Below are 26,582 nucleotides of genomic sequence, written 5' to 3'. Positions count from 1 at the left end.
TTGAATGTATAGTTAGTATCGTTAGCCAGTCCGTGAGGTACATTTGCTTTTCTCCTTTGTTATCCTCGTAAGAACTTAGGGCTGTCAGGGTATCACCAGTGCTCTTTATAGGTCTCGTAATTAGGTGGGGAGGGAGTGGGTAGAAGGAAGGAAACCAACCAACTATTAAAAAAAGACCAAAAAAAAAAAATGTGAACGAATGCCCAGAAATTGACATTTAATATCATAGGAATCCGCAAACCTTCAGAAAGCAAACAGCCTAATTAAAATTGAGAAGTTGAGGGGCGCCTGGGTGGCTCAGTCAGTTAAGCATCTGCCTTCAGCTTAGGTCATGATCCCAGAGTCTGGATCAAGCCCCACACGGGGCTCTCTGCTCAGCGGGGAGCTGCTTCTCCCTCTCCCTTTGCCTGCTGTTCCTCCAGCTTGTGCTCTCGCTCTCTCTCTGTGTCAAATAAGTAATAAATAAATCTTAAAAAAAAAAAAAGTTGAATCCACTTTTCCTTTCCTTTGAGTTAAAATTGCTGAACTGACAGAGATCTCGAGAAGTTTTTTGCTACCCCTCTTGCCTGATTTAGGCTGTGTTTTAAATTAGCCCACGGAGGTCTCTCCTCTAATCTCATAGAATTGTCCATGACAGTTCTTTTATAAAAGGTCAGTTATCAGGAAAAAGTGATGTTTACTTCAAAAATAGAATGTTATAATTTATACCTTTTGCTCTGTCAGAGTCTGAAATATAGCTGTGGCCTGATGAGAGAGATATATTGCTTTTTTATGGATCTTTTAGATTTGCAAGTAAGAAGATGCTGTCCTTTTATTAATGGAAATGATCGTCTATGTTTGAAAAAAAGAAATTTTGATTTAATGTTAATGGTGAAGTTAGAGTGTTCTTAGACAGAGATGAAGTTACAGAGAGTTAGATGCTGTCATCCTTTCTCTTCATACTGAGAACAAAAGCAAATGATTGTGAAGTATTTCAGTGGGTTGAACCCTAAGTTAGAGCTCGCCTTTCCCAGTATTATAAGAAGCACTTTGCCTAGTTGCTATGGAAACAAATTTAAATTATTGAGTTGAAAGTTATGATGTCGCTCTCGATACAGACCTGCAGTGAAAGATAGGTGTTGAAAACTAAAACTCTTCATGCTGCTACTCCTGCAACTACCAAAAGGACTGATATTGACCTCACACTTGTTTTAAGTGTAAGTGGCGGATCCGTGCTAGAGACCTGGGCACACAGATGAGGAGACAAGGCTCTCAGCCTCTGGGAGCTCAGATTCGCATGGGGGACGTCATCAGACACCGGGAGTAGCGTGGGGCTGTCGACAGAATGTCGCAAGATGCAGCAGGAGTGCTACCGAAGGAGCTAGGGAGTGCTCAGGGTGACTCTCCTGAAGCGTGGAATTCGTCTGACAGGCAGGGAGGTGGGTCAGAGGTGGTGTTCCCACAGAGGAAACTGCATGGGTTTGGGCTACGAGATGCAAAGTTATTTTAAAGCATTTCTTTAAAAAAAAAAAAAGAAGCATTTCTTTTTACACCACTATCCGTCTTCTTAGCCATAGTCTTAGGAAATAATTTACTATTCAAATATTAAATTTATTTTAAAGATTTTTTATTTTTTTGTTTGTTTATTTGACAGACAGGGATCACAAGTAGGCAGAGAGGCAGACAGAGAGAGAGAGAGAGGAGGAAGCAGGCTCCCCGCTGAGCAGAGAGCCCGATGTGGGGCTCGATCCCAGGACCCTGGGATCATGACCTGAGCCGAAGGCAGAGGCTTTAACCCACTGAGCCGCCCAGGCGCCCCTCAAATATTAAAGATTTGACTTCATGAGCCAATTGAATACACTTTGCAGTCAGTCTGCCATCTGCCCCACTGGACTGTGTAACTGAGGTGTTTGACCTCTCCAGGTCTCACAAGGATTCCATGGGAGACTCTGTGAAGGGCACAGCTCAAAGCCTGTCGTTGAATAAGCTTTGAGGAAATGTGAATTGCTTTTTCACAGCGTCAGTCTCATCATTGTTCGTTGCAGCTCTCCGGTCATTTTGGGTGCTTTGGTGACTGTCAGTGAGGATACTGCGTTTATAGAACATTCCCATGCTTGCTGGGTTATAGATCTTGTCGGTGGTGCCCCAGCGAGTACTGCTACATGTGCTCAGCATGGGGCCGGCACTAGTGTGGAGAAGTGTCCGTGGTTCCTGCCCTGAGGCAGCTTCCAGCCTTGCTGAGAATGTAAATGGACAAATATAAGTGAAGTGTGGGCTGAGCTGCCCTCTTTGGCTGTGCAGGTGCCCCGTACACCATTCAGAGTGGTGTGGTGGTTTGTGTGGGCCGCTGTTTGCCAGTGGGTCTGGGCAGTGGGTACTAGAGAGGGAACAGGATGGAGACAGCAGTTAGGCAGAGGCCACTGTGCCGAAGACTCGGGGAAAAACCACACGGGACACTTGCCCGCCTGCTGGACTGGCTGGGTATAAGAGGGAAGCACTCACTCCATGCCGGGCTTCTGGGGCGGCTGCTGAGACAATCCCGTCCATTCACATCTAGGCACTTGCAATCTCACCACTGTGCAGGGTCACTAAGGTTCGTCAACACCTATCATTTTCCTTTTCGATTGAAGGGATTTATTATATCCTTCCTTGATGGTAGTTTTGATCAGATATAAGGAATGAGCAGTAGGCATAGGGTAGGAGGTTGGCCCAGTTGCGGGGGTGGACATACTAGAAGATAGACTTCATTTTGGTCTTCCAACAACAGAAAGTTCAGGAACAAATACTAAAGGAGTGCCCTGTGCCAACGAATCCACTGGAAGCCAGGGAAAAATACAGAGATGAAAAGATGAGCTTCCTCACCCCAGTGACCTGAGAATCTTAGGGCCGATGACAAGATAGAGAGAAGCGGTGGAATGCAGTGCACGTGGGCGGCGGCTGCAGGAGAGGGGTGCAGAGGGGTCAGCGGTAGTAAGGCCCGACCTGCACCCGGGAGAGGCTCCTGTAGGGCTTACCGGGGACTCCAGACACACCCTCATCTTTATTCTTTCCCAGGTGTCTGGTGCCGGGCAGGCACAGGCAGCCGTGAGCTCTCATCCCGGACAGTGGAGTGGCCACCACTGCCTTCTGTCCCCGCCACGACCTCTCCTCCAGGCACTCCTCTTTACTTGATGCAGTTCAAGCCGTCGCAGTGGACTGTGGCTCTGCCAGGGCTGGAGCTGACGGTGACCTGGGCAGCTCTCCACCTGGCCTCCGTCTCCCAGACCAGGGCCGGACACTTCTCTGACTTGGGAACAGCTGCTGGGCCTGATGCTGGGCGCTATGAAGGGGTGGCATGAGGGCAGGCTAAATGACATCCAGGAAGCTTGGTAGCATCTACAGTTTCGCACATCTGTCCCACTCTTTCCTGAACGGTCCAGGTGTATGGAATTCTCTAACACACCTCGAATCCTGACGGCTTGCCTAAGATGAAGTGTTAGTGCTCGGGAGAGAATACAGTGAGAACATGTGCTTGAATTTCATTGTAAGCTTCAGTTCAATTAGCAACCCTGGATAACAAAATATCTAAATGCATGGTCGTAGCGTACTGAATGATGCACGCAGAGAACCCAGAGCCGATGAGCAACTTCATCTTCTTTCTGGCTGGGCTCATGTTAGCTACTGAAATCTGTGCATGCGAGATGGCCATGGGAGCAGACTACTGGGGATTGTGGCTGCTTTGTACAAGTCTAGGAGGGGGCAGTTAAAGCCTGCTGCCCAGGGCAGGGGGGGGGGGGCTTCTCTCTCTCCTGGGAGTCGAGATTCTGATGCATTTTCATTTTACTTTTAAAGAGAATGTTCGCCTGTCTCTGGTTCAGTTAGAGTCTGAAAAGCTGTGTTTAATAATGAATTCGGGCTGTGTGTGTGTGTGTGTGTGTGTGTACGTATGTGTGTGGTTACGTGTTTTAATCAAACCAGTTTCACAACAATAGTAGCAGCAACTACAACAACAAAGAAAACCCTTCCCTCATCTCTACTAAATGCAGTAGCTTGATATTTGGGATTTTTAAAAGTGAATGTCTTAATGCCTGTCATTTAGTGAAAGAAAACATGAGCTCCTTATAGTAATCTGAAACTTGTATAATCCACTTTAAATTTGTGCCCCATTCCTATTTTATCTTCTTAGTCTCTTCTGTCCTTTGGTTGATTTAAATATCCAAACTATTGGAGAAAATTGTTTGCTCTTTAAGGGGTTTGAAGCTTTACTCTCTAAAGGCTAAAATATAATTTCTTCATTGTTTCTTAGCAATTCCTATACAAATACAATATTATTTTCATGCAGGAAGCTGAAAAGGCAGGCTGTTCTAAAGGAAGCTGTTGTGTAGTTCCTTCCTTTCCAAACTTTAAGCCGAACGCTTTTCCTCACCCCAAGTTCAAGGGCTTAGTTTACGTGTGTGAAAATAAACTGAGCAGCACCTGCCGCTTAGTCACAAAGGAGAATCTTGAAGCTGCTAAGCAAACAGATATGGTCAGTATAAGCTTTTGAGGTGCTCAAAGCATGTAGTAAGGGAAAAAAATACATTTCAAAATAAATAGTATGAGGAAGTAAAGATAGAAGAAAATGTACACTGAGGGGTCAAGCTCAGCACCTGAACCGTGTACATTTTACTCGCATTACTGTTATCATTGTGGGCACCAGTATTTGGAAATTTGTCCTTGAAAATGCAGACTTGTCAGTATTCTCCAAGGAAGGATTTGACATATTTTATAGTTCTTTTTCTTTTGTAAAAAAAATTGTTTCAGCACGTCGAAATAGCAAGAGGAGGAAAAAAAAGGTAATACTGAATTATTTTGTTATAAAAGTATTCGACTTTATCTGTTGACTTCATTCAGGCATCTCTTAGTAAGCTCAGATAGTTCAGGACAGCCCACTCTAAATATCTGTCTTAGCATGGATACCTTGCTGAAGTCCGTGGTGGCTCCTTGAAGTCCTTTTTGACACTGACAGAGGAAATGAGAGAACTAAGTTGTTCATATTTATTTAGTGTAAATCATCGTGCTTGTTTTCCATAAAACGCTGGCCACTCTAGTCATATTAACTTCCGTGGAGGCCCAAAGTTCCCTTGGGAAATTACCTCAAAACTCCTATTTTACTAACGAATGTTGTCTGGGAGAAAAATGTAGAAGCCTTGCTAGAAATGTTATAGACTCCTTTCTGTTATCAGCAGAGTTCTGTGAGCTGACAGTATGAAGAATACCAAATACCACTGCAGTGTTTGCCAGGAAATCATACACGGGGCCGAAGATTTCCGTCCCTGAGGGGGCAAACAGCATCTTAACTGCTTTCACTGAGTCGGAATAGGAGGGGCAGAAGGAACAATAAGGGTCAGTGGTTTGCCCTGTAATTTCAAAGTCACTTTAATGCCCCTTCAAGTAGGGTTATGTCGTGTTTACCGTGTCGCCCTGAGACCTACTAGAAACTTGAAAACACCATCTGGAGACGTGGCAGTTGGAGCTGGGCTCCGAGAAGATCCTAGGGTAGAGTCAGCCCTGCCGCCCTGAAGCCTGACTGTCTTGGACGGGATGCGTGCAGGGCACGGAATCGGTGGCCCGTCCCTTAGTGTGATGTATGTCGACAGAAGCGTGGCCCCTGCGGCTCTCCGTGGCCAAAGAGGAAGCTCAGGGTGTCAAGGCAGTCGGGTCAGGGCTCGGGCGCCAGCTCTCCCGACAACTTGCTTGGAGGCTTTGGACACATCACTCCACTTCTTTAGGCCTCTGCTTCCTCATTTATAAAGTGCGGGGACTGAATCATGTGATCTCAGAGATGCCGGGCCCGTCCAGTCTCCCAAGCACGGTGACTGTAAAACAGCCTTCCACCTCGGCGCACTCAGCCCCTCTCTCCGGAGCTCCGGCTGGAATCCACCCAGGGTGTGCTGTCAGCCGCTGCTGCTGCCCGTTCCTTTCTGGGAAATGTCTTTTGTCTTTTCTTCCTTCTCGCTGCCCCCACGTTTGACCAGGCTGTCCTTAGACTTGTCAGGACCATCCCCTCACCCTCCGTCCTCACCCTCCCCGCCCCCAGCCCCTCATCCGGTTCCTGTTTTCAGTGTAAAGCCCTGCTTTCCCACCCCATCCAGTCCTGTGCTCGGAGTCTCTCCTACCTTAAATACTCTTTCCCTCGGGAGTGTTTCCTTGCTCAGAAATCACTGACCAACACTGTGTGGTGCTTTTTTTTTTTTTTTTCCATCTATGAATATTTTAATAAATATTTTCATTAACTTTTTTAAATTTTTTAAAAAATTTTTATTTTTTTATTAACATGCAATGTATTACTAGCCCCAGGGGTACTCTGTGGCTTTTAAGACACTCTGTAATGTTGCCCCACCCCATCCCTCTGACTATTTTCTGTCACTCTCCAGCACACCCTGCTATGCAATAAGACCAGTTTCTTGCCCTTTGCACAAGCATTCCATATTCTTACTTATGCCATTTGTTCATGTTGGTTCTTTCATCTGGAATGCTTTTTTGTCTTCATAACCTAATAACAAATTCAAGATGCGAGAAAGGTGGGATAACCGAGTAAAGCTCTGTAGATTCGAGGCAGAAGAGGTAGAGAGAGAGGGGTGGGGTTAAGCCATCCAGCAGAGGAAAGAATATTTCTGAGCCAGGAGGGAGGGACAGTGAATGTTAAACCTGCAGGGGTTTTGAGTCACAGAGAAAGGAAGTTTTTTGTTTTTGTTTGTCTTTTTTAAAGATTTTGTTGTTGTTGTTGTTGTTGTTTTGGACAGACAGAGTCACAGCGAGAGAGGGAAGGAGCAGGGGGAGTGGGAGAGGGAGAAGCAGGCTTCCCACCGAGCAGGGAGCCTGATGTGGGGCTGGATCCCAGGACTCTGGGATCATGACCTGAGCTGAAGGCAGAGGCTTAAGGACTGAGCCACCCAGGCGTGCGAAGAAAGGAAGTGTTAAAGAAGCCACTTCACACCAAGTGGCCTTTGCGCTGAAGGAAACAGAGGCCAAGTTCTTCTGCCCAGAATGAGGGGGGTTGGGGGGATGTGCTAGGGACCTGAGGAAGGTAGGAAATCCTCACTTGCTGTTTGGGATGGGCATAACCAGAGGTGAGGAAAGGATTTACTGGGAAACATTGAGAATCCAGTTGAAATCAGTTACTGTGCCCTGGGACACCCTCCTCTCCTTTTTATGAGTCTGTCCAGCAGTGCTTGGCTTTAGGGATCTGGATGGGGGAAGCCAGAGTTCGACACTGGTACTGGTGAAGTGGTCGGCCCCCTCCACCGCCCCTGCCTAGTTCCAGGCTGGTCAGGGGCGAGTGAGGGCTGGGTAGCCTGGAAGAGGAGGGTGCCACGCGCAAGCCGCCCCCGACCCGCCCTCCCAGCAGCTGCTCTCTTTTCCTCCAACCACTTTTCCCACCTCACTCCTCCATGGCCTTGCTGACCATCACTCAGAACATAGAAACAACCAGAAGAGGACGTCCTAAAGCAGCTTCTGCCAAGTGCTCCCTCCTAACTGCACAGGGACCCGACTGCAGGTCCCATGTGGGGCATTGCCTCTGCCCTGGATGCCATCCCCTCTCCTACTCAGGAGTGCGCCTCCGCTGACTTTGGACATCCTCCACCCCAGGGGCTCTTCCCTGTTGCGGGGCAGGTGTGCAGTAGGCATGGCGTGGGATTTCGTCGGCTTCCGTGGTCTGTCAAGCAGGCACAAAGGAGCAATGGAGTTGAAGGGACTGAGCACTAAGTAGAAGAGGGAGGAGGCCATAGTGAGGAACGGGGAACAGTAAAAAGGCAGTAGGACAGTGGCGTGGAGACCCCAGGAGGGTGAATGGATTGGTGGATCCAGACTTTGGAAGAAGGGGAGCTGGAAATTTAGGAGGTGGTGGTCAGAGGGTGGGTAAATGAAATTGTGATGATGGAGTATTCTTGGTTTGGCAGGTGGTCTTGGGGGTGAGGGGTGTTGGATAACAGCCCAGTGGTGAGGATAGTCTGGTGATAGGACATTCAAAGCCAGAGGCCTTCAGGGTGGTGGGGGAGGGAGCATCTGGAAACAAGAGTGATGATGAGCTGATGATACTTACCCCACCTCCAAGTCCAGGAGTATGACAGCTGCGGGAGGGAAAACCGCCGCCCGATGGGGCCGCACAGGAAGCCACGCGCCTGGGCCAGATTTGCCTGGTTCCGCTCTCACTCCTGTCTGTTCTGAGTGCCACAGCCAGAGAGACCAGTCGAGAGCAGAAGTTCGATTTTTTTTTTTTTTAAGATTTTATTTATTTGACACAGAGAGAGATCGCAAGTAGGCAGAGAGGTAGAGAGAGAGGGGGAAGCAGGCTCCCTGCCGAGCAGAGAGCCCATTGTGGGCCTCGATCCCAGGACCCTGGGATCATGACCTGAGCTGAAGACAGAGGCTCTAACCCACTGAGCCACCCAGGCGCCCCAGAAGTCCGATTTTTGTATCCCTGTTGTACTCTAACTCCTCTTTCTAGCTTGATCCTTTCCCTCCTTCAGGGTTAGGGTTACTCAGGGGCTTCCTTCTCAAGGCTCTCCTCGCTGCCCTGTTTGAATCCAAGCACCGACATCCCCACTCCCTGTTTCTGTTCGTCCCCACAGCACTCAACCGCGCATCGGCGGTCTGTTCTACTGATTTGTAAATTCCAGAAGGACAGGCACTTCCGGGTTATTGTGCCATCATATTTTCAGACTGCTTCAGACCCTGTGTCTAGTACAGAATTGGGCAAAAAGCAGGTACTTAGTGACTATTCAGTGAATATGAGTTGAATGTGGAATTGTTGAGTGGTTGGAGGGAGGGAAGGCGGGCTGAACAAGCAGATAGAAGCGGCAGCAAGAAGGAGGCGGTGGGTGTGGTCGCCAACTTCTGGGGTGGGATTGTTGTGCGGGGTGGAGAGGATCTTAGGTTTCCCATTGTGGAGGAAGCTGAATTTCTGGGAGCTGGAGGATTCGAGAGGAGTCCAGCTCCTCTCGCACGATGGCAGGAGATCAGACAGAAAAACTACACATCAGGCCCAGTAACGGAGGAATTCAGGAGGGGTCAGTACATGATTCTAACAGACAATGAGGAGGAGACAGTTTGCGGGGGTGGGGGGTGGTGGGGGAAGGAAAAACATATCCACAGAGAAACTAAGTAGTAGTTGGGAGGTAGGTGTGCCTCCCCTGACATCAGGCTTCGTTCCCCCACTGCAGTCTCCAGAGTGCACTAAGTTAAATACGAGCTCTTTTAGTTGAGTAGGTCTCTTGAATTATTTTAGGATAAAAAGCATTACACAGAACTAAAAAGTCTGTTACTCTGGCATGAGATAACAAGAGTCTGTCAGTAAAAGTAGTGGCTATGAATGGCGAGTCCTTGGGATCGCTGGGGTGGAATTCTAGCATTTGCTTTTCAGACTGTCATAGGTTCAGAATATAGAGTATGATTTGCTCTGGTATATTTGTGGTTGGAAACTTTAATGTGCCAAAGTCTTCTCAATTGACATCTGAATGTCTTAATTATGTTTCTGGTAAATTTATTATTCTAAAGTACCCTGCCAGACCGTAGTGCTTTACAAAGTTGGCAGCAGGCTGATGATGACCTAATTTATGATTGAGACTCACTGTAAGTGTTCTAAATGTTTCAGTGCACAACTATTTGTTTTGTCCATTTGAAGTGCATTTTAGGTGTACTTTAGTACATTAGAAGAGTTGTTTTCTCCTGGCCCAAAACAAATAAGCATAAAACAAGTGTTTAAGTATTTTAAACCCACTTCCCACATTTATTTATTTTTTTAGGCACAAAGTGCCTTCCAGGGCGTCAGAAAGTGTAGTCCCATTTCCAGGAGGATGGGTAGATGATAGCCCCTTTGCAGCCTACACTTGAGGCTGCTTCCACCATGTTTCTGCTGGCTCTGAGCTTCACTGCCTTATACTTCCCGCCCTTAGCTCTCAAACCTTATTTTCTCCTGCTGTCTGGTTTGCTTCAGTTCCATTGCTTCCTTTCTTTCTAGTACCTTCGGATCCAAATTTCTCATCATCGCTTTCTCAGATCTTTCTAGATTCTTCCCTTCCTGCTTCATTCCGTCCTTCTGCTGCACTCTGTCATCATTAGGCTTTCCCTTCCTCACTTCTTACACCTTATTGTAATGACACGTTTTATGTCCTTGTGCCCTTGTAGGGTCCATGACCTCAGAAGGACCACATCAGTCTCTGTTTATGTCCTCAGCACCTAGAAGAAACAGTGCCCAGGACACAGAAATCCCTGGCAGATATGTGTTTAGGAGTGAAGGGATGATTGGGAGTGGGGCCCAGGTCCTTCCTCCCTGTCTCTGCAGCTGTGCCCAGTGACCACTTGACACGGGTACAGAGGGGCCAGGTGGCTTCTGCCGAGAAAGCGTCAGGTCACTGGTGTGTTTATGGCTGTGCTCATGGTGATGGGGAGGGTGACCCTCAGACTCTTTCAACTCCTAACTGGCTGTATTCGGAATGATTCTACTCAGATGAGGATCTGGTGCTTGTTACTGACTGTACCTACTCTTTGTTCTGTGTGGCCCTCTGGGGAGGAAGAATGATAAAGTAGATAGATAAATTTCAGTGAAGTAATCTCAGTTCTTTCCCCAAATCCTGCTGCTGTGTCTGCTAGGATCACGTGCCAAATACCTAGGTTTTTAAGGCAAAGTTACATAAAATGAATCACGTAGTAGGGATATATGTTCTATTTGGAAGTTTCATACTTTGTTAGTAAGGATAGTGACTTAGAAAAATACTCTGAACACATAACCTACTTTGCCCAGTTCCCTGGAGTTTGATCAAAGTTTATTTAGCACTTTGTGAAACTCCACAACCCCTTACTGTAAATTCTGGAGCCCGCCTGCTTTTTCTAATTTTGGGGAAGTTTTTTACTCTGGGTTTTGTTTGTTTGGTTGGTTGGTTGGTTGGTTTGGTTTTGGGGGTTTTTTAGAGAAGTGTTTGGGGGTGGGGAGCAGTGGAGAGAGAGAATCTCAAGGAGGCGCCACGCCCAGGGTGGAGCCCAGTGCGGGGCTCAATCTCATGGCCTGAGCTCATGATTGGAGCCAAAATCAAGAGTCAGATGCTTAACCAACTGAGCCACCCAGGCGGCCTAGGACTTTTTTGAATTTTAAAAAATTACTGTGCTACCCAGTGAGGTCTGGGGCACTACCCTGTAATTAAACATTAGGACTCCTGCCTTGAAATACTCCCATTCAGTAGGGTCAGCGTGCTATGAATAGCCTCAACGGAGTCCGTGTCTGGTCTCGCTGCCACATGGTTCTGGTCAGGTTGGGCCAGAGATGAATTTTAAAACGTCAAGGTTTGGGAGTTTGTGGGGCTTTGAAATTAGTAGGCAGAGAACTGGCATAGATACACATCTTAGTGTGGTACTTAATACCCAAGCATCTCTTGAATGCTTTCCCTCCATCAGAATCAGCGTTAGGTCAAGCCATGACTGACGTCTGGGTTGTGGCAGCCCCTTCCCACTTAGTTACTTAGCAGTAGATTGTCCTAAATCAAGCTTTGTTTATATCACTCCTCTGTGTCAGTCATTTCGGTGGCTTCTTACTGTCCTAAAGATAACATCAGCATTTCTTGCCCATCGCTCAAGGCCATTATGATCTGGGCCTGTCTACCCCTCCAGGGCTTCAGCAGCTGCTCCCACTTTCCATTGTACAGACGTATTTCTTCTGTTCCATAGTTCCACCTGCCCACTAGCTGTCCCTCGTGTCTGGGATAACCGCTTTACCCAGCCTTCGTCCTTACATTTCTTTCTAACTTGTCTGATTTTCAGGTTTTGAATTAGATGTCACTTCCGAGGAAACCTTTTCTTTCCTGGTTCTAGAGGCGATGCTGCATTTTGTATTTGGATGACATTTTATACTCCTCGTGCATCCTGTTATAATTACATTGCTGGTTCTCTAGAGCAGGTTTCTCAGTTTTGCACTATGGACACTGTTGATGTGACCTGGTATGTAACTCTCTCATAGGGCTCTGACATTCGACCTGCTTGGCCTCTGGCTTTTGACCTCACCATTTGCCCACTAGACATGGTTCTAAGTCATCTATACCAGGTTTCTCTGCCTTGGCATTATTGACGTTTGGGGCCAGAGAATTAATTCTTTGTTGTGGGGGACTGTCACTGTAAGGAACATCCTTGGACCGTACCCACAGATGCCAGTAGCATACCCCCTGCCCTCTGCTGCATTGTGACAACCCACAGTGTCTCTAGCCATTGTCACATGGTCCCTGGGGGACATAGTCACTCTTAATTGTGATCCATGGTCTAGAAGGAAAGCTCTTCGTGGCAGAGACCTTGCTTCCATGGGTCTTCATAGCCCTAGCTTGGCACACATAGGTGCCCTTAAAAGTATTGAAGTAAACTGGTGAGCAGGGGAGGATGATGGTGCTGCCTGAGGAAGGGGATGGGTCAACGGATGGATGGATAGTTGAAGGAAAGGCTCCGCTCTCTCATAATGTGGAGCATATGCAAGTGCTTTCTGCGGATTGAGCTACTACAGACAGTGGGCTCAGGCTCTGTTCCGCCTGTTCCTCCTTTTACCTACTGGGCCATTCCCCAAGGACTGCTTTCCTGCCGTAGAGCTAGTGGCACAGAATCTCCTGATTGCTGAGAGGCCGCCTTAGAATCCACCAGGAAGCGTTTGTTAGAGCGCCCAGGAAGAAATGGGCACAGAATCGCGAGATAGATAATCAGAAGGAATGAGATAACCAGATAGGAATCAGAGGCAATCCCCGCCCTTCAGGTGCTCCAGCGTCGTGCAAAAGACACCGGGTTGGTTTGTCTCTTTGTCCCGAAGGCCCTTCCACCCTTCCCTTCCTGGCATATTCCTACCCCTCCCACCCAGTCGACGCTATGTGGGGCCTTTCTGTTATATATTCCCGGAGCACTTACTCTCTCCATCATAGTATTCCTCACAATTTTAATTGCATAGCTTTTTCCTTGCTTGTCTCATGTTTCTGTTCCTTGCGGCTAAACTCTGTGAAGGGAAGGGCAGTGTGTGTTTCTGCAGCTCCTGGCACTGGAGAACTGTGGAACTGTGGAACTCCAGGGAACAGGCACCTTGGAGGCGTTTAATATACAATTTATATAAATGTGAGGATGCACATAGTAGGCCCTCCAAGAGCAAAAAAGTACCGTGTTGGTTTGGGCAGTGAGATGGGAGAAGAAATTGGACTAACAGTATCTGGGTTGACTTTCTGGGAGAAAAGAAGTAGAAAATAAAGAATACAAGAAAAGAAAACCGAGAAGCTGCCCATAGCCCCAGGCATGATGTGAGGAGACAACCCCTTCAGTAGGTGTCCCTCTGCCGCTTTCTCTCTTTCTTGAAAATACAAATTACGCTTTGAAATAACCTATGGATATGGAGGAGTGTGGAGAATAATACAACCTCTGTACAGCTTAGTCATATCATAATATTTGCTACCTTTGCTTTACATGGAAAGCCCAAAAGGCTATAAAGTGAAACAGTGCGTGTAGAGCCGATGCCCGCTGCGGACGTGCCAGTGCCAGATGCTGTTCACCATCCTCCCGAAGGGAGGGTGTGTGACTCCCTTCCATGGCTTTCTACTCATGCTACATGCCTTTGTATTTATGCACACTGTATTTAGTTTGTGGGTCTTGAACTTTGGGCAGTTTGGTACATTCTTGTATATTACAGCGACTTGCTTGTTCGTTTCATGGTATGTAGGGGATATTTCCGTAGTGATGTATGTAGCAATAATTCCTATTGTTCATGACTATTACCCTTTTTTGTTATGTGGCATTTTAGGATTATAATAGTTTGTTCATGTGCTGTCAGCGGGAGTTGGGTAATTTCCATGCTTTGCCGTTGGACAGTGTTGCTGTGGACATGTAGTACGTATTTTCTGGTGCTTCTCTAACAGCTTCTTGAGAGTACCTAGAGGTGGAACGGCTGGCACACAGGGTATGTGCATCCTTGACTTCACTGGTTGTTGCCAGGTCATTCTCCAGTTGTAGCAAGTGCAGCTCCTTAGAGTGATGTTGGAGAGTTCCTGTTGTCCCATACCCTTGCCAGGCCTTGGTATTATCAGATTTTCAGTTTTTTTGCTAATTTGAAGTGGTACATTTTCTTCATTTCTAGTGTGTTTGAACATCATTTCCTTGTTTATTTGACTATTTCACTTTCCTCCTTTGTGACTTGTTTCTCTTCTGTATGTTTTTTCTGTCAGATTGCTTACCGCCACTGCCCTCTATATCTTTAGTTCTTTATATATTCTGGCTACTTATCTTTTGTTGATATTTTACATTTCAAATATGTTCTCCCAGTGGCTTATCTTTTATGGTGTGCTTTGTTGTGTGCAAGTTTACATTTTCGTCAAGTCATATTTATTGGTCTGTTCATTTAAGGTTGGTGCTCTTTGCATCATGTTTAATAAATCCTGCCGTACTCAGAGTACTTTGGGGTCATAAAGAGATCCTACCATATTTTCTTCTAAAAGTTTGTTCTGCTCTTTAGCATGAGTCTGATCCACATGGCATTTATTTGTGTGTGTGGTATGAGATAGGGAATCATTTTCCATGTGAATAAACTGGCGGTATGAGCCAGCATCTCTGATTGCATAGTCCATCTTTTCCCCCACTAATTTGTAATGCCACTTTGTCATGTATTAGATTGCTCAATCTGCAGTTCTGCTCCACTGGTCTAGCGTACATTCTTGTGTCACTTTTATACTGGCTTAATTACTGGAAATTGATATATTATGCAAAGCTCCACAGTAGGAACTTCGACCAGATGGTTGTGATTGGAACGTAGGTTCTGGCAGTAGAGTAGTGGGTATTTGCATTGGGCAAGTCGGTGGATGTGATACTGGGCAGGGTTTTAAGGAGAACTTTGAGGGCACAGATTAGATCTAACCACGGGACCCAGTGGGTCACTGGATGCTACTGAGGATAGCCATAGGGACTATCTTTGAGCAGCCTTCAGTGGTTATTTCAGAGTGAACTAAGGGTCTCAAAATGTTACCATTTGTACATTCCCGGCAAACTTGTATATATCCCTTCTGTTTTTTCTGGAGACCTTTCTGTTAGCTTTTCTTTAAAGTGTTATTCTCTTAAAACCTCACCAGATGCTTCAGACATCTCTTACATGAGAAAGCCTTTAGAAACTTGTTATTATGAACATTCATTGCTTTGGTGTTACAGCTTTCCTTTGAAAATAGGTTCTTAGCATTGCCACTTTCTTTTACAGTTAATGTGGCCCCCTTTTTTAACCTCAGGCTTACTTTATTTTCTTCTCTACTTTGTACTGAATTGAATCAGAAAAAAATGAATGCTATTTTTAAGTGCTATTATTCTTTTGAAGAAAAGCTTCCATCTAAAATGTTTGTCTAAACTCCAAGGGGTTTCTAGCAACTGCACTTACTTTATGAAGAATGAGTAACATGACCTTTTCTTTAAATTTTAGAGAACAAGAGTGATGTCACAACGCTCCAAATATATGTCGTTGTCTTCCTTATTATGCTGGTATTTGAAGTCTTACTAAGTAGTTAACTGACTTAGTAGGAACCAAATAACTTAGAAAATTGGCAGTACATAGATCATTAAGCCCTCGTGAACCCTCTGGTGCTTCTGTGCTGTTTGAGAAAGAACTGTTAAAAGAGATGCAGCATGGGGCAGGAGGACCCAAAACCTCTGTATTTCTGTTTTTCTAATTGGAAATGGCTTTATTCTCTTTGCAGACTACACAAGTACAGCATGCTCATTGTGTAAACTTCACACAATCCCAAGGAGTCTAGAACAGCACCACCCACTAGACCCTCGTGCCGTGCCATGGGCGTTCTCATCTGTCCGCCAGTGCAGTAGCCATTAGCCCCACGTGGCCGTGGGGCACTTGAAATGTGACTAGTTTGATTGCAGACCTGCATTTTTTGTCTCATTTAATTTAAATTCATTGAAATCTAAACAGACACATGTGGCTGGCAGCTGTAGTCTGGGACGCTGAGCACTCACCCGTGGAAGTGTATACTGGCAGTCAGTCCCTGCGTGTCTGTTGGTCTCCGTGTCTGCCTGCCCATTTCCGCTCTTTGCCTCCTGCCCCACCTCTGTCCACCTCGCCGTCTTCCTCTTTAGTTTGCCTTGTCCAGTCTCCCTGCCTGCTCTTGCCTGCCAGCCTACCTGCTGCTCTGCCTCTGCCCCAGTTCTCTTGCTCAGTCCGTGTGTGTGTTGTATGTATACATGATCTTTTCTGTTCAGTAGCCAGGTTTGATATCTATATCTATATCTATATCTATATCTATATCTATATCTATATATAAAATGGATATTTACCCTTTCAGTTCAGGTCATGTACTGGTGGGCAATAGGTTCTTCTCAGTTTCTGTCTTTGAGTATTTTTTTAACTACTATAGCATTAATATAACTATAACATTTTCCTGTTATATTTTTTTCCTGTATGTTCTTCGCGTACTTTGCTGTCGTGCACAGGGTTGGGTTGTTCAAAACCATGAAGTCTTTCTTTTGTTTTGTGCTTTGGTACCTGTTGGAGTTTCCTGAGCACTTCAAAGAAAGACTCACGGCCCCACGTCACACCCCAACCACTTGCCTCAAGGACCACATTAAGGTTTACAGCCTTAGCAGTGTGCTAAGAAGACGGAGACTGGAATGTTGCATTAACGTGAGTGTCTGCCCACTGCTGTCTGTCTCGGGTCGGCACGGTGCAGCTGCCTCTACCTTTCTGGAGCCGTCTTGTCAAGGGTGTGTAGGTAATGGCAGCACAGGGCTCACCCTCTGTCCATCCCCTCCCAGTGGGGTGGAGGGGAGCACTGCTTCTTGGTTGGGATTTCATTGCAGGTAAATACTTGGGGACTCAGTCTTTTCTGGATTCAAAAGGAAATCACAATTCCTACCCACAGTTTAATGGAAATCTTGGTCTGGCAAAGAATGGTCATGCCAGCCAAAGGTTTAAAACCTGAGAAGAGTTGAAGGTGGCCCCAGAGATGGGTGAGGGTGAGTGGGAGCCTGCTGTGGCTGACAACTCAGCTCTGTCCAGTTGGCAGGTCTTTTTTTCTTCTTTTTTAAAACCATATCTCCCAGAATTTTGTAAAAATATTCTGTTGCCACATATCTGATTAAAAACTCTTGAGTCTTTTAAAAATAACTTGTTTAATGAAATTCCATGTAATAGTTGCTTTTATTTGGCAAGTGGGCTTTATGCACTAAATCTGTCTTAGAAGGTTTATAATAAGCTGAGGTCATTTCCAAGTGATCTTCCAAGGTCCATGTTCCAAGTGATGATTAAAGATTTTTTTCATCTTTATCTGAAAAATATTTTTCTTAAGGACAATGATGTATTTATAGGAAATAATTAAAGTAATGTTGCTTGAAAAACAAAGGGCTTGTGGAACACAGCAACCTGAGCTGCCTTCCCCTTCAGTAGTTAGTCATTTCCAGTACGGATCTTGTAACCCTGATGATTACTTCAAGGACTAAATTCAAAATCCTGAACTTCTCTGGCTCCTTTAAGAAAAAACCAAAGAGGTAAATGTTATAAAGAATAAAAAGTACATGGAGAGCTTTTACTGATTGTACTTAAAAAAACAAACAACTTCGGGAATCTTATAATCCATTGAGATTAATTTGGGTACCTAGATTTCAGAAGTGACTATAAGAACAATGCCCTTTCTTTTATTTATTTATTTATTTATTTTTAGAGCCATTGGAGGGGTGTGGAGGGAAAGAGGAAGAGAGAGCATCTTAAGAGGCTCCACTCCACGCCCAGTGTGAGCCCATCCTCACCACCCTGAGATCATGACCTGAGCCAAAATCAAGTCAGACGCTTAACCAACTCTGCCATCCAGGTGCCCCAGAATATTACCTTTCCTTTATTTATTTATTTTTTATTAAAGATTTTTTAATTTATTTGTCACAGAGAGAGAGAGAGAGCACACAAGTAGGGGGAGCAGCAGGCAGAGGGAGAGGGAGAAGCAGGCTCCCCGCTGAGCAGGGAACCCAAGGTGGGGTTTGAGCCCGGAACCCTGGGATCATGACCTGAGCCGAAGGCAGACTCTTTTTTTTTTTTTTTAATTTATTTGACAGAGATCACAAGTAGGCAGAGGCAGGCAGAGAGAGAGGAGGAAGCAGGCTCCCTGCTGAGCAGAGAGCCCGATGCGGGACTCGATCCCAGGACCCTGAGATCATGACCTGAGCCGAAGGCAGCGGCTTAGCCCACTGAGCCACCCAGGCGCCCCTGGAAGGCAGACTCTTAACCGATTGAGCCACCCAGGCACCCCAGCACCTTCCTTTAAAAATGAACTCTTTTTTTTTTTTTTTCTTTCCCATGTTGTATTGCCAGCTATCTGGAAATCCAAAGCCTATTAAATCCCAAATGTTGGAGAAGACAACACAGTATATAAATATTGATTTCAACTTCTGTTACTTTTAGAGCTAGCCTGTGTTAGGGAGATTTTATAACCCATTATCATTTATTCATCATGGTATTTTTGTGTGTCTGAACAGTTGGTACGAATAACTTTTTTTTTTTTTTAGTTTGAAGTCTAATCAGAAAGTCAAGACAAGCTAGAAATAAAGCCTATTGTGAAGTTTTTGCAAAATTTAGATAATAAGTGCGATGCTCTATGTCGTTGCATATACTAGGGGCCCAGGCCTATGGTAGACAAAATAACGGTCCTGGTTGCTAACATTGATTGACTCTGCGCGGTGTGTTCACAGCTCTGCTGTGACCTCTCCTCTGTCTTCAGTTCTTTTAATTCTACGAACTACGAGCCTTCGTCACTTCCATCTCTAACCAAAGATCCTGTGGCTTTGAAAGTTCTTACCCACCAACTAGACAATTTCAGAGCTGGAATTTGAACCCAGGCAGCCCAACAAACAGAAGAAAGCCTTCACCACTGGAGGTCTTGAGTAATACGGGCTGAATACAATGGCAGGTGGATACTCCAGCCAGGATGTTACCATAGCTAAAGAGGAAGCCAGTGAGCAGTTACTGAATGCCTTCTCAGCGCCGAGCTGAATATACTTCCGAGCCCAATATACTTCCGAGCACTTAACATATATCGTCTCCTTTAATTTGCACCCGCAAGCTTGGGAGACACCATTTATACCCATCTTACAAAGAGGCTTAGGGAGGTGAAGTGACTTGCCCAAAGTCATGCCCCTTGTAGCTCGTGTGGTTTACAACTGCACAGGAATGATTAACACCAATTTGAGAGAGATTTTTATTAGTTTATTGCAAGGATTGCTTTAGCTCTGTTCAGTTCAGTATTTTAACCCTTGGCTAAGTCGAATATAGAAAGACAAATTGTAGATGACACAAAGGTGAGAGGAAGTCTATATTGTGCTGGAGGATGAGACAGTATTCAAAAAGGTTCTTTGGTTTTGATTTGTTTCTTTTTAAAACATAAGTACTACATCCGCCTGTTCAAAGATGATAGTAAAACAGTAGGAAATCTACTCTCCCCACAGGCAGCAGGCACACCGTCACACCACTGCGCTCGCTCACACAGGTGACAGCCACTCCACCGCTTTCTTGTGTCTGCACCCAGAGTTCCACTGTAGCAAAATGAATATATTCTTTTTCTCTTTCTCTCATTTACTGTCTCACTTAGCAAATCAGATCTCTGTCCCTGTCAGTGCCCCCGGAGAGCTTCCTCGTTCTTTCTGATAACTGTGGTGCTTACTGTGTGGATGTCCCGTGTATTTAATACCGTAAATACACAACTGTGAATTCAACCCGTCTCCCGGGGTCGTGACTGGAGTTTTTTCTAGTGTTTGCTCTGAAAAATCAAACTGCAAGAAATCGTCTTTTGCCATGTCATTGCTCTGACTTTATTTTTTATCAGTGCATGGTAACAGTCACTGCTTTTGACATACATTTCTGATTTTTGACAAATAAACCACAACCACAATCAAGATGTAGAACAGTTCTCTCACCCCCAGACTTCCCCTTGGCTTCCCTTGTTATCAGTCCCACTCGGGGCAGCCCCTGATGTCTTCTGTCTATCTAGAGCTCTGGCTTTCTCGCAGAAGTGGCTTTCCAGTTCTCGAAGCCCTTTGGGGGCAGCTTTCTCTCACACAGAGGACTGCATTTGAGACGCGGGTATATTGCTGCAGATGCCAGGAGCTCCGTCCCGCTACTGCTCGGGGGCGATCTGTTGTAGCGATGCACCAGCTTTTTATTCTGCTCAGACCAAAGGTCATGTGAGTTGTTTCCAGTTTGGGACGGCTCTAAGTGATGCTACTATACAAGTGCACATACAGATCATATTTTTTTTAAAGCAACCTTACTGAGGTGCCATTTATATACCCGAAGTTTTACTTATTTAAAAGTGTAAAGTTCAATGATTTTTTAGTAAATTTACTGAGGTAGGCGGCCTTTGCTACAATCTACTCTTACAACATTTTCATCACACGAACAAGAAACCTAGCGGCCATCCCATGTACATGTAATCTCAGTTTCCACCCTGGCCTCAGAAGACCACTGTTTTCAGCCATGAAGGCTTTCTGCTTTGCTTTTTCTGGAAATCTCATGTAAATGGAATCATACGATTCGAGGTCTTTGGTGTCTGGCTTCTTTCACTGGGCGTAATGTATTTTAGTTTCTTCCATGTGTCAGTATTTCTTTCCTTTTTGTTGTTAAATAATATTCCATTAGGATATACCACTTTGTGCTAATTTCATTAACTAATTGATGGTCATTTAAATTGTTTATAGTTTGGGACTATTAGGAATAATGCTACTATGAATATTTGCTTGTAAGTCTTTGTGTGGATATGCATTTTCTTTCTTTTTTTTTTTTTTAAGGATTTATTTATTTATTTGACAGAGAGATCACAAGTTGGCAGAGAGGCAGGCAGAGAGAGAGGAGGAAGCAGGCTCCCTGCTAAGCAGAGAGCCCAATGTGGGGCTTGATCCCAGGACCCTGGGATCATAACCTGAGCCGAAGGCAGAGGCTTAACCCACTGAGCCACCCAGGTGCCCCTGGATATGCATTTTCATTTCTCTTGGATAGACACCTAGGAGTGGAAATGCTGGATCACAGGGTAAAATTACATTTAGCACTTTAAGAAAATACCAAAGTGCTTTCCAAAGTAGCTGTATCATTTTACATTCTCACCAGCACTGTGTGACAGCTCCTCGCAAACACACATCGTGAAAGAACTTTTCCAACTAACACAAAAAAGACCAATGACCCAACTTTTAAATGGGCATTTTTTCCAGAGAAGATACATAAATAGCCAATAAGCACATGAAAAGGTGCTCAACATCATTAGTCATTAGATAAATGCAGATCAAAACAACAATGAGGTACCACTTCATCTCCACTGAAATAGCTATGATTAACCCCCCCCACAAAGAAAAGGATTTGGAAAAATTAGAACCCTTCTATTTTGCTGGAGGGGAGGATGTATAATGATGCATGCCGTGTATCCCTGTGGACAGTTGTGTATTGCTCTTCAGATAGTTAGGCGTACAGGTACTATATGGTAATTCCACTCCTATGTATGTACCCATACATAGAATTGAAAACATGTTCACACAAAACTTGAACATGAGGTTCATAGCAACATTACTCATCACAGCCAGAAAGTGGAAACAGTCGAGTCCATCACTGGTGAATGGACAAACAAAATGTGGTAAATCCATACAATGGAATACTACTTATCTAAAACAAGGAAACGAATACTGACAGGTACAGCATGGCTGAATCTTTGAGAACATTATGTTAAGTGAGAGGAGCTCCCCACAGAGGCCTCTTACTCTCCATGAAATGTCTAGAATAGGCAAATAGAGACAGAAAGTCGATGAGTGGTTGCCAGGAGCTGCAGGGAGAGGAGACAAGGAGATGACTGCTGATGTACACGCGATTTAAGTGTGGTAAAAATGTCCGGAATTAGTGAGAGTTGCGTGCCTTGTGAATATACTAAAAATCACGGACTTTCATGGAAAGTGGTGACTTTCATGGAATGTGAATTTTATCTCAATTAGTTGAGAAAAACTCCAAACTCCTTATCCACTACTGTCGTAAAACTAATAAAATTTTCACAGATGATTGACATTGTTCTTTTATGATATGTGCCAAAGTGTGTTTATTTTATTTTTTTAAAGATTTTATTTATTTGACAGAGATCACAAGTAGGCAGAGGCAGGCAGAGAGAGAGGAAGGGAAGCAGGCTCCCTGCTGAGCAGAGAGCCCGATGCGGGGCTCAATCCCAGGACCCCAGGATCATGACCTGAGCCGAAGGCAGCGGCTTTAACCCACTGAGCCACCCAGGCGCCCCAGTGCCAAAGTGTATTTAATATAGAGAAGAATTCACAAGTATTCTGAAGGACTGTGATAAAATGAGAATAGATTTCCTATTTAACAGTGGCAGTAGAAACTGATTTATAGTCGTAGAGTTGCTAGGGTGCTGTTAATGGTACTCTGAATATGAACTTTCATTTGGCATGTACTCAACATTTGTCTCAAAGTACACTATTAACATATTTTGCTTAAAGTTAGACGATTACAAAATAATATTTAAGTTGTAATTTGTATTAACAAACATGAGGAAACTAAAAAAGGCCCAAGTTTCTAATTTGAGATGCCTTTGGCATCAACATAAATCTTTTTTTTTTTTTTTAAGATTTTATTTATTTGTTTGAGAGAGAGACACAGTGAGAGACAACATGAGCGAGGAGAAGGTCAGAGGGAGACGCAGACTCCCCATGGAGCAGGGAGCCTGATGCGGGACTCGATCCTGGGACTCCAGGATCATGACCTGAGCTGAAGGCAGTCGCTTAACCAACTGAGCCACCCAGGCACCCTCAACATAAATCTTTAAAATGCTTTGTGGTAGAACTTCTTTTATCTCTTCTCCACTGGTCCAGTGTGCTGGTTTACTGACCTTCACCAGGCCCTTTGTCTTGGGACAGGAGGTGACACTGAAGTCTGGTATGCATTTCTGTTCTCACTGATGAAGTTGTATGCTAACCCAAAATCAGCTGTGTTTATTCCCAAATCCGTTTATGCCAGTAGCAGGAGTAATCATAATTACATAGTTTAACTAAATGTTACATAAAGTGATGAAATACGAGTGCAAAAAAAGTTAAATATTTGGAAACACAGTCATTTACTTAATACTATTGAATCAGGTGTGTGAGAGAAATGGGAAAATCGGATTAAAAATTGTAAAATATAGTTCTTTACTTAAAATCCTTTAAATTTTTGTTCCACTGTATAAAAAATTGAAACTCAAGTTCATAGACCGTGGTTGTTTACGCCAGACAGCTGATACATGTGGAGAGAGAAGGCCTTGCCCCTGTAGTGGAAGACTGGCAAAACCAGAGGACATTTATAGACTCTGATTTAAAAGAGAATGTGTCAAGATTTATATGTATTATCCTTAACGACTCCTCTTGTTTAAAAGAATGTTTGAGTATAGCTAATATACAGTGTTGTTACACGAGTTTCAGGTGTCTAACATAGCAATTCAGCAGTTCTGCACTCTGGGCAACAACTCTAGGCTCATTGCAAGTACGGCTGTCTTGTCACCGTACAGTGCAGTTACTACCATCAACTCTATTCCTGATGCTGGCCCTTTCATCCCTGTGGTTTAATCATTCTAGAACTAGAAGCCTGTACCTCCCATTCCCCTCCATCATCTGGCAAACTCTGGCAACCATCAGTTTGTCCTCTATTTATAGGCCAACAACTCCTCTTTTAACTGAGTCTTTTCAGTTTACCAACTATCTACCTGGTAACTAGCTACCTGGTCCCATCTGCTACTTAACTAGCCATGAGATCTTAGACAGGTAAATTAAACTTTAGCTTTTTGTGTGTGTTTGTGATACTTGTAAATTTAGTAAAACACCTTGTTTAAATTTAAATTCTACTGATTCCTAGTATCACAGAGAATAAAGAGCTAGAAAATAGAAGAGACTTCCCTCTTTCTTTCTTTTCCCTTCCTCGTTTCCCTGTCTGCCTTACAGAACCTGGAAGTAGGAGTACAGTGTCTTTTTTTATCTGTTAAATAAGACATTTGTTTAGTCTGTTTACAAATATTTACTTTGTAACATGTAAATCAAATGCTAATTTATGAGTCAACAAAATTAGAATTTGTTTTTAACCCAGTATTTGCTAAGTATGGAAATCATCTCAGTTTAAAATTAATCTTCCAATCAGTTCTTATTCTCTCAGAATCATTCATTTTGAATAAACTTGGGAAATGAAGTTGTTCAAGCTTTTAAAAAAAAAAAAAACATTTTGGCCATTTGCCTTGGAGCATAATACTTTCTAGCTCTTTATGTCTTTTTATATAGTAATTTAAAAGCCACGTGTGTTTTAAACTTCTGCTAATTCAAATTTTGATTTATAAGTGTGTCAAAATGAATATTTCAGAAACAGTGTTTACTTAAGTATTAGTTACAGTATTTAAGAATGCATCTTTTTGGAGGCTGTTAAGGATACAGTTTGCTCTGTGTTATGTTCAGTTGGAACAAATCTTCAGTAAACAAGTTAAAAAATAAATCCCCCGTCGGCATATCTTGAGCTATAAGAGCCACCTCAAGCATAGGAAAGCAGTTACATAATTTTTTCTATACAGCGTATTGTCCGTTTTTGGTATATCTATAGTACATTTTCGCTGTGTATTTAATGACTGCCCATAAAAATCCAACTGCTGCAAAAGAAAACCATACTCAGAAAAGTTGTTGATTTGGAAGAGTTTTAAGCTGCTGTCAGAAGCATGCCATGTTTCTGTGCAGTACATCCACGGCTGTAGATTTCATTTCTTCCGGTCTGGAGTTCAATTCCAGCTACGCCCTCAGGGTTCGCTGAAGGGGAACAGTAGGAGGAAGAGTGTTGCCTTCATTTGCTACCAAGCAGTCATGCTTCGCCTGCTTCTGCCCAATGCTAATGTCGTGTTGTAACTGCCTGATTGACGAGGTCTTTACCTCTAGGAGCTGCAGGGGTTATGACCGAGTTGTTATTGGAACCCCAGTGCCCAGCAAAGTGCCTAATGCCCTGGGTCTTCAGTGTGCTCGCTGAAGATTTGTTCTGACGGCTCCATCTCCCTCTTTCTCAGCACCGCCCCCCCCCCCAACATAATGCTTCTCTTTCAGTTACTTACTCTGACGCACTCACATTTGGCACATAAATGTCACGTTACTAGGGAAGGAATATGGTCTTCGAAGGTGAAATCATGGCTTTGACTCTGGTCTCTCTCAGTTGCTTTATCTTTCCAAGCTTGGGTTTTCTCATCTGTAAAATGAGAATACTGCCTGCCAACAGAAAAGTCATTAGAGTAAAATTAAGGAATGCCTAGCATAAACTTAAGGCCAAGAGGAGCAGAAATGGAAATATTCTTCCATTTTCTTTTACTTATTTGTCATTTGTAAGTGAGGAAACGGGATCCCTGAGAAGTTAATTGCTTTGCCTAAATCCCAGTAGCTATCTCTCTAGTGCCCCCCCAACCCCCGCCCCCCTATTCCCAGGTTCCCTCCTAGGAGCCTGTCCCTTCTCAGAGTGAACGCTCTTCACCACTACTCCTCCCTGCCTTATCGAATGATACCACCAGCTTTTCTGTCCGCCCACGTCTGGAAATCTCAGCCACCCTCAGCTCGTTATTTACCTTTGGAATGAGGCAGTCATCAAGCCTTGACATTTTGCCACTTAAATATTATTTGACCCTATTGCCCGTTCTGCATTTCCACAGTCTTAACCTCGTCCCTCTGCATTTCAGCATGAGATTTTATCAGTAACCAGCCTCTGCCAGAATTCTCTTTCTAAACTACAAGTCTGTTCATATCACTGTCCCTTACGGTGCACATTCCTTCGCAGCTGTGCTCTGACTTACCACGCCAGACTCCTCTTCTGCCACTCCCCGGCCTGCCCATTCTGCACTAGCACCGTCCGCGTGTGATGAGAAAAAGTCTGCGCCTGCAAACTCCTATTCATCCTTGAAGACCTTCCTGGCTTATCCAAATGCAGTTAGACGTTCAGATCTTAAGGGTCTTGTTCTACCTACTTATAGTCTCAGTTTTCACACCTGCTGTACTCATTCCCTCTCGACCTCTCTTCCCTCTCATTGGCCAAATGATTTATTCTCTCTTGAAAATAAGGGGTTCCACTGGATCAGTGAGTCTCAGCACTGGCTACACATTAGAATAGCTCTGTCGAGGACTAGTTATGTCAAAATCTCTGGAGATCCTCCCTTTCCTGCCCCTCCCAGGATTTTTTTTTTTAAGTCCCTCAAAGGAACGTTAAGAAGTACTTAGACTAGACGTCAGTTCTAAGGTAACTTTCACATAAAATATGTTAGTCTAGAATTTATAGTCTTTTTAAATATAAGAGCACTCAAGTAATCAAACCAGGAATTAAATTAGAAAAAAAAATTAGGAACAAAAACACCTTTCATGGTTGAGAGTTCATCAGTTAAGAGTTCATCAGAGTAGGGCGCCTGGGTGGCTCAGTGGGTTAAGCCGCTGCCTTCGGCTCAGGTCATGATCTCAGGGTCCTGGGATCGAGTCCCGCATCGGGCTCTCTGCTCAGCAGGGAGCCTGCTTCCCTATCTCTCTCTCTCTGGCTGCCTCTCCATCTACTTGTGATTTCTCTCTGTCAAATTAATAAATAAAATCTTTTAAAA

At 44.4% G+C, this 26,582-nt stretch overlaps 1 protein-coding gene and 1 long non-coding RNA gene across 8 annotated transcripts in view; one reads left to right on the top strand and one right to left on the bottom strand.

The window, feature by feature from the left end:
* The window catches only part of MRTFB (myocardin related transcription factor B), a 262,113-nt gene that overhangs the window by 102,680 nt on the left and 132,851 nt on the right, over positions 1–26,582 (top strand). The window contains exons 1-2 of one of the 7 annotated variants that reach the window (XM_032328489.1): positions 17,297–17,310; positions 20,310–20,322. The exons of the other annotated variants lie outside the window; for them this stretch is intronic. The gene's annotated coding sequence lies outside the window, so the exon portion shown is untranslated. Of the gene's footprint in view, positions 1–17,296; positions 17,311–20,309; positions 20,323–26,582 lie in introns of those variants that run through there. 7 annotated transcript variants of the gene reach the window in all.
* Positions 22,784–26,109, bottom strand: LOC116581341. Its single transcript, XR_004282016.1, has 3 exons — positions 25,794–26,109; positions 25,082–25,218; positions 22,784–24,771 (listed from the first exon to the last, which is right to left on the bottom strand). It is a non-coding gene; the product is annotated as an uncharacterized LOC116581341 (long non-coding RNA).

This window comes from Mustela erminea, chromosome 20 (genome assembly GCF_009829155.1).
Source record: "Mustela erminea isolate mMusErm1 chromosome 20, mMusErm1.Pri, whole genome shotgun sequence".
NCBI lineage: Eukaryota > Metazoa > Chordata > Mammalia > Carnivora > Mustelidae > Mustela > Mustela erminea.
The sequence above is the reverse complement of the archived record's forward strand: the minus strand, read 5'-3'. Positions and strand labels throughout refer to the sequence as shown.